This window comes from Nycticebus coucang, chromosome 18 (genome assembly GCF_027406575.1).
Source record: "Nycticebus coucang isolate mNycCou1 chromosome 18, mNycCou1.pri, whole genome shotgun sequence".
Lineage (NCBI taxonomy): Eukaryota > Metazoa > Chordata > Mammalia > Primates > Lorisidae > Nycticebus > Nycticebus coucang.
Window position 1 is genome coordinate 27306151 of NC_069797.1, and position 11952 is coordinate 27318102.

General features: G+C 39.1%; 1 pseudogene; it reads right to left on the reverse strand.

Annotated features, from left to right (window-relative positions):
• Positions 1-2304: 2304 nt before the first annotated feature.
• Positions 2305-4762, reverse strand: LOC128571253 (dnaJ homolog subfamily B member 14-like; annotated as a pseudogene).
• Positions 4763-11952: the final 7190 nt, after the last annotated feature.

The following is an 11952-nucleotide window of genomic DNA, read 5'->3' on the forward strand; positions in this document are numbered from 1 at the left end:
AGCATGTGGTGATTATGAAATTAATACGTACTTAAGCATTCAAGTGTAATCTGTTTCCAACATATATATTATTTTCACTTCCTCAATTGATACTAAATGGATGTTTTTCATTGCTGAGAATTCATTTTTCTTATTTGATCAAAGTAAATTCTGAAACTTAGAAATGACTAAATGACTAGCACTAATCTATTCAGGAACTAAGGAATCAAAAGGAGAAAAGGTACTATTTCTTTTCCCCACAAACCCTCAGAAGGACAATAATGTTTGTATACATATATGTGTGTATATAAAAAAGAGATAAAAATGTAAAGCATTAATAAATATAACTCTGCCAAACTTATACCAGTTAGACAAACCAGTAAAACAAAACTCAAAATCTCAGTTAGGGAAACTAGTAAAACAAAACTCAAAAGACAGAGGATTTATAGGTGCTGATTAAAATGATGCAATGAAATTGCTACACTCGTGTAACTAAAAATAAGATAGAAAATACTGAGATTTTTATTTAAAAAGAGTAATAAACATGAACATTTTACATCTTAAGATATCTAGTCTTCTTACTTGGTAAAGTTAACCCAAAGTATTTAGACATTTGTTAGTGCTGTACACCAGGATATAGGTGACATTAAGGACTCAATTTTAACATTTTTGTGCCTTGTGTGGTCAGGCACTCAACCAGTTGCTCTCCACAGTTGTTTGCAAATTTTATTTATTAATCATGATTTTCCTAGCATTTTATGAAATGTAATGGAATTCAGCACTGCAAGTACTGTGCAAAAGTCATGTATGACTTTATGATATACACTTTATATTACTTTACTTGGTAACTAACTTCACTGATACCCTTAAAGGTGGAATTAAGGAAAAAAGAACCTAGGCAACATACTAGAAAGGTAAGTTGGCATAATTATCAACCATAATAATGTAAATTTCCCATTAAAACTGGAAAAATAAATAGTTGAAATTTTCATTTAAATTTTTATGAAGTTTCTGATATATATGAACTTTCAAAATTTACTAGAATGCTATGCCATTTTTTTCTTTAAAAAAAACTTGACTCTACAGGTTCAAGAAAATATTTAAAATTGGATTTTCTTTGAAGCACTGCTATTTTCTTCTAAAGGTCAGATTTCCATAAACAACTTGGTTAAGGTGTCCAGTTTTCCTAATTTAGCATGTTGCTTAGTTTAACCTCCTAATTCAATCAGGAATTTCTACTGATTTACCTGGAAAAGGGGTTCCAAGAGAGCATTTTTACGAGATCATTTCAGCAGTTTTATTCAACAGATGGCATAAATTAACTAAATTCAGAGAAAACTCTTTAAACAGAAGGAAAAAGCCACTAGCTAGCATTTTCTTGCTACCACAAATCCACCAAAGATATGTTAATATTCCATTAACTGAGTATGAAGTAAAATCATTAAAATATTACAATTGTTAAACATAGAAGAAATGAAAACTTTTACATCCAATACATAGGCACCAAAAACTTCAATTTCTAGGTTGTTTTTTCTAGTTCCTATAGGATTAAGAAAATTATTCAATGATGAATAGATTTTTAACTCAGAATTTTTAAGGACAACTTGGTTTAAATCACTCTTCTACCTGCTGCCGTATTTCTGGTTACTGTTGCATGTGGCCAAACAGATCCTGCTCTGATCCCGTAAGTGCACTGTAATCTACTTATATGTTTGAAAGTTGGCATAGGGTTAAAGGCACAAAGCTGTATTTTAGTAATAATTCTTATTACTTACTTGTAAAAAGAATCCATTTACTTTTGGATCCTGCTTAAGTGATGACTAACAAACTGCAATTTCCTTGGGGAGAAAAATAGGTGGTCCTCTATAAAGAATACATTTTAGCAGCCTTCAAAGAAATATACATGAACATTACTGAAGTTGCAAATGGCATAACTGCATTTTACTGTTGAAGACCCTTTTAATTTAATATGTATAGCCATTCCCTCATTTTTCTCTTAAAATTTACCAGTATAGCTTTTCATTTCTATGCATGTATATGCATAGCAATTCATAAAACTAAATAGTAAACTGATACTCTACACCAGTTCATTTATCTCAATATATATTTTGGAATATAATGGCAATAATAAAAACATCAATTCTCTCTAAGCTGATAATGCTATAAGATTTTATATAAAATTAAACAGTTCTTTTATTTTTGAAAAAGTTTCATGGTTTAAACTCCATATATTTGACACTTTGTCAAGAAAAATGTGATTGTGTCATGTAACATTTATTCCATCAATTTAAACTGAAGTGTCTCATGAGCTAAACATTAAAGAAATTAAATAAAAAGGCAATAATATTTATGTACACAAAATGATCATTCCATTAATATTTACATGACAAAGGAAACATGGAGAATCACTAAAACTGGAAATTGCTACAGGTGTGACAATCTTCTCTCCAGACATTTTTAGTTAGGAATCATATAAGCTTGGAAAATGAAAGTAATTGCCGAAGCATAACTAAAATATTAATTTTAGTTTTCAATTCTTACTATTTAAAGGAGCCAGTGGGGCATAAACCGTCCAAGATTCGGGAACTAACAGCTCAGATTAGTTTTTCATATCAAATCTGTTTCTTCATCTCTCATGATGATACTAAACTTACAGAAAAAACAAAAAAGGTATACATAAAAATTCCAGTTCATTCTCCTTTATAAGGACTGGTCAGCCGCTCTAATTTCTTACAGTTGTCCACTCTCAAGGCGTCCGCCTTGCTTCGCAGAAGATCATCGCGTTACACTTTTGGTGTATACTGCGTATCTTGTTTTTTGTTGTTTTTCTTTACACAAATGATTTCAAATATTAGTCACATAATCTTCTACTACACTCTTTTATACCTTTTTTTTAATCTTAACAATTTTATTTTTATTCTTTTAAATTTATTTGCCATGTTCTTCTATGCCGTGTCTCCATTGCTATCTGTTCCTCTAACTTAAAGGGGATGTATCAATAGTTTTTTAGTATCATTACTAAATCATAGCTGGATACATTAATGAAATCATGGGGTACCGTACGCTGGTTTTATATACAATTTAAAAATTTTCATCACACTGCTTAACATAGCCTTCCTGGCATTTTCTTAATTATTGTGTAAACACGTTTATATTCTACATTTAGTAAGTTTCACATATACCTTATAAGATGCACTGTAGGTGTGGTCCCACCGATTACCCTGCCGCCACCTATCCCCCACCCTTCCCTCCCCTCCCTTTCTCTTTTCCCCTTTCCCCATATTCTTAGGCTATAATTGGATTATAGCTTTCATAGGAAAGCTATAAATTAGTTTCATAGTAGGGATGAGTACATGGATACTTGAGCAATTAGATACTTTTACTGCCATCTTGAGACACTTTGCTAAGAACAATATGTTCCAGCTCTACCCATGTAAACATGAAAGAGGTAAAGTCTTCAACTTTCTTTAAGGCTGTATAATATTTCATGGTGTACCTTCTGTAATAACATTCCTTTATATTCATTTTTAAAGTCCTTGTTCACATAATAAACAACACCCCAATTTTCTGTCTACATTTTAATGGTTGGCCCTGGTCCAGATCTGGGATATAAGGAATAATGAGGATTAGAGACCATCAATTGGCTTAATAATGACAAGAGGATCAATACAATAATGGGCATCAGCTGGATAAACATAGAAAACCCTCCACCTCTTCTTTCTTCCTCTTTCATGGCCACTATGTTGATGTTGACGTTAATGGCTGTAACCAGCCCGTCCATTTCAAAATGAATGTACACTACCTGAAGGAAATCCACCACCAAAAAATATATTAAACAAGTCTTCTGGAGTTCTATCAGCTTGATAACCACTATGGAAATTAAATCTTCCATTTTTTGGGTGATTCTAAGCTTGTTCTTCATTGCCTGTGAGGTCGTATTGTTTTCATTGTTCTGGATTGCTTAAAACAGCATAAGAGTTTCCAATCTTTTAAAAAGCATCTATTGCTCCAGGTTGATGGTTTTTGTCTGGATGAAACTTCAAAGCAAGCTTTCAATAAGCTTTTTTTCAAATCTTCATCACCAGCATCTTCATAACGCCAAGTACTTAATAGGAATTTTTACAATTGTTTATGCTCAGAACTCCGTCTATTTGGTCTTTGGTATAGCCTTTTCCACCTTCACCACTACCAGATGTGCTGTCCTTTGTGCAATTAGGCTTGCTTTGATCACCACTTCCCCATGGTTTTCGGCAAGGAGCGCTATTTCCAGCTGTGCTTCCATTTTTCATAATTATTTCCAATAGTGCGCGTGGCCGAGGGCAGTGGGCGGAGCTTCCCGGCTTCGGCAGGAAGCGCTGGGCCTTCTCGCGGTGCCGGCGTTCGGGGCCTCCGGGGCGATCTCCACACATTCCTCCTCCTCATCCCGGTTCCCCTCCATGGCCTGAGGCTTCTTCCCTTTCCTCAGGTAGCGGCTACAGGCGGCCGAAGCCGTCCTGCGGAGAGGAAAGGCCGCCTGGCGGGGACGTGCGCCGGCGAGCGAGGAGGAGCGCAGGGGACCGCGGGGCGGCTCCACCTCCTCAGGGCGGCCTCGCGGCCCGGCGCCAGCCGCTTCCCTCCCGGCTCCGGGCCGGCTCCGAGCCCACCTGGCGGTCTGTCCGCAGCAACCTCCGCTAGAGCTGGCGGCGCAGCTCGGCTGCCGGTCGCGGGAGGACTTCGGTGGAACCCGGGCCCCAGACCTCCGGGCACGACTCTCGTGGACAGGGCGGGGGAGAGCCTTGCACTAACTTTTATCCTGAATAAGGCTCTCCTAGATAGTGTAAGTTATCTGTTCTTTTCATTATTTTTTTTTTAAATTTTCAAACTTTATTTCTGCAAAGTCAGTCAACATGTGTTGGAAGGAAAGTGTAAAAGTTATTCTTGCATATTTGGGGAGAGTGGTTTTCTTGACAGGAATAAACTTAACACAAGGCAGAGCCACAAGGGCCTCTGCCAATATAAATAAGTTTCCTGTGAGAGTCATACTGGTTACACTCAGATAAGTAGGCGTTGTTCCTTTCACCCAAAATAAAGAAGTTCCCCATGAAAGGCACATTGTAAATGTCCATGACTTAATCCCTGATAGCCGTAGCCAGGCAGGGATAGAGCTTGTAGCCAATCTCCTGAGAGTCACAAGGCTAAAGAAGAGGAGATTATAAAAGTTGTAAAATGAAGTGGGATAAAACATAAGGCCATCAGTACAAATTTATTTACATGGGTGTACTCGCCCATGAATCTGGGATTTCTTATGGAAGGTCAAGTGCCCCGGATAAGCAACAATAATCAGTTGGACCTGCTGATTGAAACCTGGATTCAGTGCTGGCCCCTGTAAATGAGTTCGAAGTATTAGAACTCCTCTTGTATTCTGTGACCAAAGGACACCAAGGAGAAATGGAAATATTATAAGAACTTATGTGCATATTTTCCACTCCCCTTTAACTATAACCCACAGCCTAGGAGAGCTTGAGCAAAGCACCCTGCAGTCAACGCATCAAGAAAGAATTTATGATTATCCTGGAAAACTTTCATGGTGTCCATGTCTGTAGGCCAGAGACAGTGGGGTGGTTGTAACAAAAGATTAACTAACAGAACCGGAATTTGGTGAGCAATGTGGGTTTTTTTCTGTGAATTAGTCTGTTTTAGAAAATCAATTTACCACATTACCAAAATAAAGGAAAAAATCTAATTATCTCAATGGAGGTAGAAAAGACACTTGATAAAATTAAGTAATCAGTCATGACCAAAATGCTCAGCAAATTACAAAATAAAAAGAAACTTTCTTAATCTGATAAAGAGTATCCTCAAAAATCCTTCAGCTAATTCATTCTTAATGGTAAAACATTGAACACTTTCTTCCTGGGGTCAGAAACAGAAACACCACTTCAATTTGACCTTTTTTCTTCACACTTCCAGAAGGCACGAAAAATAAGTTAGAGGTAGGGGAAAGGAAAAGCAGAGAGAGGGAAGGAGGGAGGCGGCTGGGGTCTTGGTGTGTGCTACACCTTTTGGGGGCAAGAGATGATTGTGAGAGGGACTTTACCTAACCAATGCAATCAGTGTAAACTGGTTTCTTGTACCCTCAATGAATCCTCAACATTAAATAAAAATAAAAAGAAGTTAGAGGTATTAATATTGGGAAAGGAAAGAATAATTGAAAGTTTTATTAATCACAAAGGAGATAATTGTGTGTGCTGAGGAATCTGCAAGTAAAGTACAAGAATTAAGTGAATCTGAAAAACTTGTCCACATGTAGACTGGTTAAAAATTGTATTTATAATTATCAATTACATACACTTTAAAAATGAGATAAAAGAAATAAAACTAGCATAAAATATTAAACATTCAGGTAAGAGCTAATGAAAGAAAAAGATTTTTCATAATGAAAACCAAAAAAGGAAAAATGCAGAGAGTAGTTTAAGACTCTAAAGAATGGAGAGATATATGGTATTTATAAATTGAGTAAACATACTGAAAATTGTTACAATGTTATTTATTACTCGATTGAACTATGGAGTCAATGAAACCCAATCAAAAGCTCAAATCTTTGAGTGGAAGAGCAGAGTTGGTAAACTCATACTACCAGATTTGTATAATTAAAGTTAAGATTTTTCATTTAATGTAGTGTGGTATTAATTCAAACAGTGTACTATGAATTAAAGCAGTGTGGACTAATAGAACAGGACTCCAGAATTCAGTCCCCTCTCCACTCAATGTATTGATCTAATGATAAAACTTTCATGACAATTCAGTGGAGGAAAAAAAAGTAAAATGAACATCTGTAGGGAAAAAAACAACATCTTTTTCTAACATTGTACTGAACACACACAAAAAAACCTGAGATGGATCATAGAGCTAAATGTAAAAGGTAAAATATAATACTTCCCAAAGAAATCATAAGATACTATCTTCATGACCTTGAGGTATATGAAGATACTCATCTCCATCACTCTGGGATTGGCCACCGGTGCCTTATTTAGTTCATTTGGAGAGATTATATTTTCTTGGATGTTCTAGATACTTATGGATGTCTGTTGGTATCTGGATTTTGAAGAGTTAGGTATTAATTCTAATCTTTGCAGTCTGGGCATTTGTACCCATTCTTTGGTACCCATGGTTTTTGGTAGGCAGAGGGATTTGAGTGTTGCGATCTAAGTCTTTGGTCAGTGCAGCCATTTCAGCACTAGGGAGTTCACTAAGACTAGTAACACCATGACTCCTACCGCCTACTGGTGGTACCGCCTTGGTGGACCTCGGTAAGGCAGGGAGAATTCCATGGATTACCATCTCACTTTATTTCTTCACTTTCCACTAAATAAGAGTCTCATTCTCCATGCTGGGGTGCCAGGAGCTGGGGGAGAGATGATGCAAGCCCTTCCCACAGCCACCACTGCTCTGGTCACACCAGACTATGTAGCCTGGCTATTGCTGGTGTTCGTTCAAGGCCCAAGTGCTCTTTCATCAGCAGGTAGTGAATCCTGCCAGGGCTGGGTCCTTCCCTTCAGGGAAGCACGTTCCCTTCTGGTCCAGGGTTAAGTGTAGTAATGAAATCTAGGAGCTAAGGCCTGCAACCAGGGACTTCAGGCATCTGTGTGGTACTTTATTTTATGGTGTGACAAAGTTCCCTGTACTCTTCCCTTTCCTTTTCCAAAGTGGAAAAGCTCTCCCTGAGCTGCACTTCCTGGAGTTGAGGTAGGGGTGATGTGAGCACTCCCTTGGCCACCACAGCTGGTTTTCCAGCTATGCACACCCTAGGTCACTGCATCAAAGCTCAGAGCAGCACAAAGACTTGCCTAAGGTCCACAGTCCTTGTGGCCTGAGTATCTTTTACGTTTTTTCCTGGCCTCAGGCCACTTTCTTGAGCTGGTGATGGAGCTAGCTGGAGCTCAGGTTCCCACTGCAGGGGTGAAAGATTCCCTTCTGGGGCTCGTCTGTATGCTCCCTTCATGGGTGCCAGCAGAATTCTGCCCTGTGCTGTTTCCCTGTGACACAGTGGCCCTGAGTTCCAATGCAACGTCCTACAGTCCTCTGTCCTCCTTTCTCCAAGCACATAGATTCTCTCACCACACAGTGCTGGCCTGACACCTCTGGAGGTAGGGGAGGTGTTGTGAGGTTTTGTGGCCCGAGAAAACCAGTCTTCTTACCTTCTTCAGTGACTTTTTACATGTTATGATGGTAAAAGTAGTTACTGTGATTGCTTGTCTGATGTTTGGTTCTTATAAAGGTGTTTGTCCGTGTGCATAGTTGTTCAATTTGGTGTTCTTGCAGAGGCACAATCCCTGGAGGGTTCTATTTGACCATCTTGCTCCACCTCTCAAGTATGCCAAGATTTTTACACAAGACATACCTACACAAACACACACAATAACCAGTTATAGACTGTAGCTTATCAAAATTCAGAACTTTATTAAACAAAATCCATTATAAGGAGAGTGAAAAGACAAGCCACAAAATGAGAGGTGATCATGGGGATACATCTAAAAAACAAGGACCTCATCTCCTATTACACCTGTATAATCAGATAAATAGATATACAACTATATCTTTTCAGATCTATGATGTAAATAAACTGCAAATTTTATTTCATATTTCATTATTAGAATTTTTTTCATTTAGGGTATTATAAGGGAATTTTCTATGAAAGTTTTTTATATGTCTTTTGGTAGTCACTGCACTCAATTCTCTTGGGTATACAGCTAGGATTAGAAATGCTCTGTTAGAGGGTACAGGGATACTGCCCAACAATTTTCCAAAATGGTTGTACTAACATAAATTCCCACCAGCAATGTCTGAGATTCCCAGTTACTCTGCATTCTTATCAACACTTAGGTCAGTGTTTTCATTTTAGCTATCTGGCAGTATGTTGTGGTATTCACTGTAGTTTTAATTTGCTGTTTCGTGATGACTAATGAGGTTAAGCACCTTATCTTTGCATAATCTTGCTGACTATTTAGATCTCAACTTTCATGATGCATTTATTTAAATCTTTTGCCCATTTTAAAATCAGTTGTTTATTTTGTAAAATGTCTCCCAGTTTGAATTTTCTCCAGCTTTATTGATGTATACTTGACAAATAAAAATTGCATGTATTTAGGGTATATAACTTGATATATGTTGTCATTGTGAAATAATCACCACAATCAAGTTAATTAAGATGGTCATTCATGTGGTTAGCATTTTCATTTCTACCTTTGTGTGTGTGCGTATTTGTTTGTAATATATACAACAATATTGTGTTTGTCATATAATTTTGTATTTTATGTTTTAGTTAGTACATTTAAAAAATAAAGTATTCTCATCATCTCATTGAATGTAATATTCCAGGCCAGGAACACCTGGTTCATGCCTGTAATCCCTTGGGAGGCTGAGGCAGGAGGATTGCTTGAGTTCAGGAATTTAAAACAAGCCAGAGCTACATAGCAAGACCCCGTATCTAAAAAATCAGAGCTGATGCATGCTTGTAGTCCCAGATAGTTTGGAGGCCAAGACAGGAGGATGTCTTGAACCCAGGATTCTGAGGTTATAGTTTGCTATGGTTGTAACACTTCACTCCAACCTGGGTGAGTGACTCTATGTATATATAAAAAAATAAACAAAATGTATAATAATCCTTGATATGATATAGTAGCCTGTAAAGTAATTCCACAATTGTTGACATTTTAGTTCTTATGTCCACCTTTTGGTTTTATGACTAGCCAACTGACGCACATCTTGACAGTATAATGCCGGTGTGAAGAAGGAACATGATGCGTGCGAGCATTTATGCCCCACAGTATCTGGTCTGTTCCAGAGATCACTTTGGCAATTATAGATGCTGGGGGTAGGAAAACCACTTCTCTGCATTTGCTTAGCTTTTGAACAATGTAGGTCTTACTGGTTAACCTGCATCATGAGGTCAAGGGCAGAGCCCCCAATGTACAGATGCCTGTTTCTCCTACTTTCCAGAAGGAAGTATTTCTTAAATGAAAACTTGATTGAGGATGCACATAAAGAGAGGAGAGAGCTGAAGCTGTTGGCAAGTGAAGGGCTGCAGAGTTTAAGAGAGACTTGGGAAGTCGGGAGACAGTTCACAGGACAGCTGTCATGTGATAAAGAGTTCATAAAGAAGGCATAGGGAAAAGGTGGAGGAGTATTGGGATTATATACCTGACATGAAACACCTGAATAAAGTCTGGCATACTAGTTGAAATTTGGGCATTTGTGGGGGTGATTATATACAACACATCTTCTCAAGCTTTGTGTGTGTGCCAAGGCATTTAGGAAAGGTCATGTTCACGTGGCCCATGGAACACTCAGGTAAGGCTGCTCGATACCAGATTTTGCCTGAAGGTTTTGACACTTCTAGGTCACACCATGGCAGCATGGGCAGAGGGAGTCAACAGTTTATCATACAGTTACCTGGCTTCGGGGAGTCACAGATCTTTTATAAAACTAATATAGAGGGGTGGGAGTATCTGTTCTTTAGATAGGATTAGAAAACCAGTATGATAAATACAATGATGGGAAGATTGAAGCAAAAGAGGGAAATATATTTTTTTTGAGGGAGGGAGGACAGAGTCTCACTGTATCACCCTCCATAGAGTGCCATGTCGTCACTACTGACAGCAACCTCAACCTTTTGGGCTTAAGCAATTGTCCTGCCTCAGCCTCCCAAATATCTGGGACTACAGGCGCCCGCCTCAACACCCAGCTATTTCTTGGTTGCAGTTGTCATTGTTGTCTGCCTTGCCTGGGGGAGGCTCCAACCTGCCAGCTCTAGTGTAAGTGGATACGTTGTTTCAGACTTCCAAGGCTCAAGTCAAAAGTTCCCCAAAGCAAAGCGGGAGTCAGGTCATATCTGGGTTACAGATAAAACAAATGGAACATTTCACTGAGGCAAACGCATGGTATGAAGAAAAGGTATAAGGTTGTAAGATGGAATGGAGGGGAGGGCAGGAGGATCCAGAGGTCTGAGTAGGGGCAGAGAGGTCTGCTGGGATGCCGGGAGGGGGTAGGGAGGGTCTGTGGCTGCCCTCCTCCTGTTGTCCCCTCCTCACTCTCAGAACCCCTTTGTGACTCTCCTGTGCTGTGTGATGCGGGCCTGGGGCTACAGTCAAGCACAGGCAAACTCAGCACTCACTTGCTTCAGGCAGCCCCACTGTACAGACAGTGCAGAAGTCTCTGGTTTCTGAACGATCATACTGAGCCCTGGCTGAGCTCTGCCCAGGCTTTCTGCAATATCAATCCTTATCTTTCTGAGTTGTTTGGGGTTGTTCCTTTTGTGCCTCTGCTACCTTGTGTTGAAAGCATTTTCACCAACCTTCTGGAAAAACTCAGACATCCAAAAGGTAAGGGGCAATCAAGAGAGATTCCTGCTGCTGTTTCCCATTCCTATTCCCACATTTCTAAATGAGTCTGATTGGCTTGGAGAGTGACTGAGCATCATTCCTCCTGGGAGAGAGGTTGGGCAGGGCTAGGGGTTCAGGAGGATGACGGCTTCCACGTTAGGCTCACAGGCTGCCTATCTGGGTTTGTTGGGGCTTCTAGGATAAATCCCCAAACACGTGACTTCGTGATTCTGGATTGGCATATTGAGAAAGTGACAGTTGATTGTTGCTTCCCCATATTAGGTATCACTCAGCCAACTCTTCCTTCAGGTTGAGCTGCTCAGTAGAGCAATGTCCAGACCATCCAAGCTCTGTCCTCAGAATACAGGGTCCTCTGACGGAGAAAATGTCACTGTTGGTTTCTGATTCTGTGTCCTCCTTGAGTAGAGGACTTCTGAGAAGGCCATGTGGAGATTCCACAACAAAATCCTCCCTTAAGTTTGTCAGAGAAAGAAAATTTGGAATATTCTATCACTTAAAATGAATAAGAGGAACACCTTCCTATTTGTTAAAAAGGCAAGGCACATTATTCTTGGATAATGAATGTCTGAGCCTCTTAGGGAAGAGGTCTGAG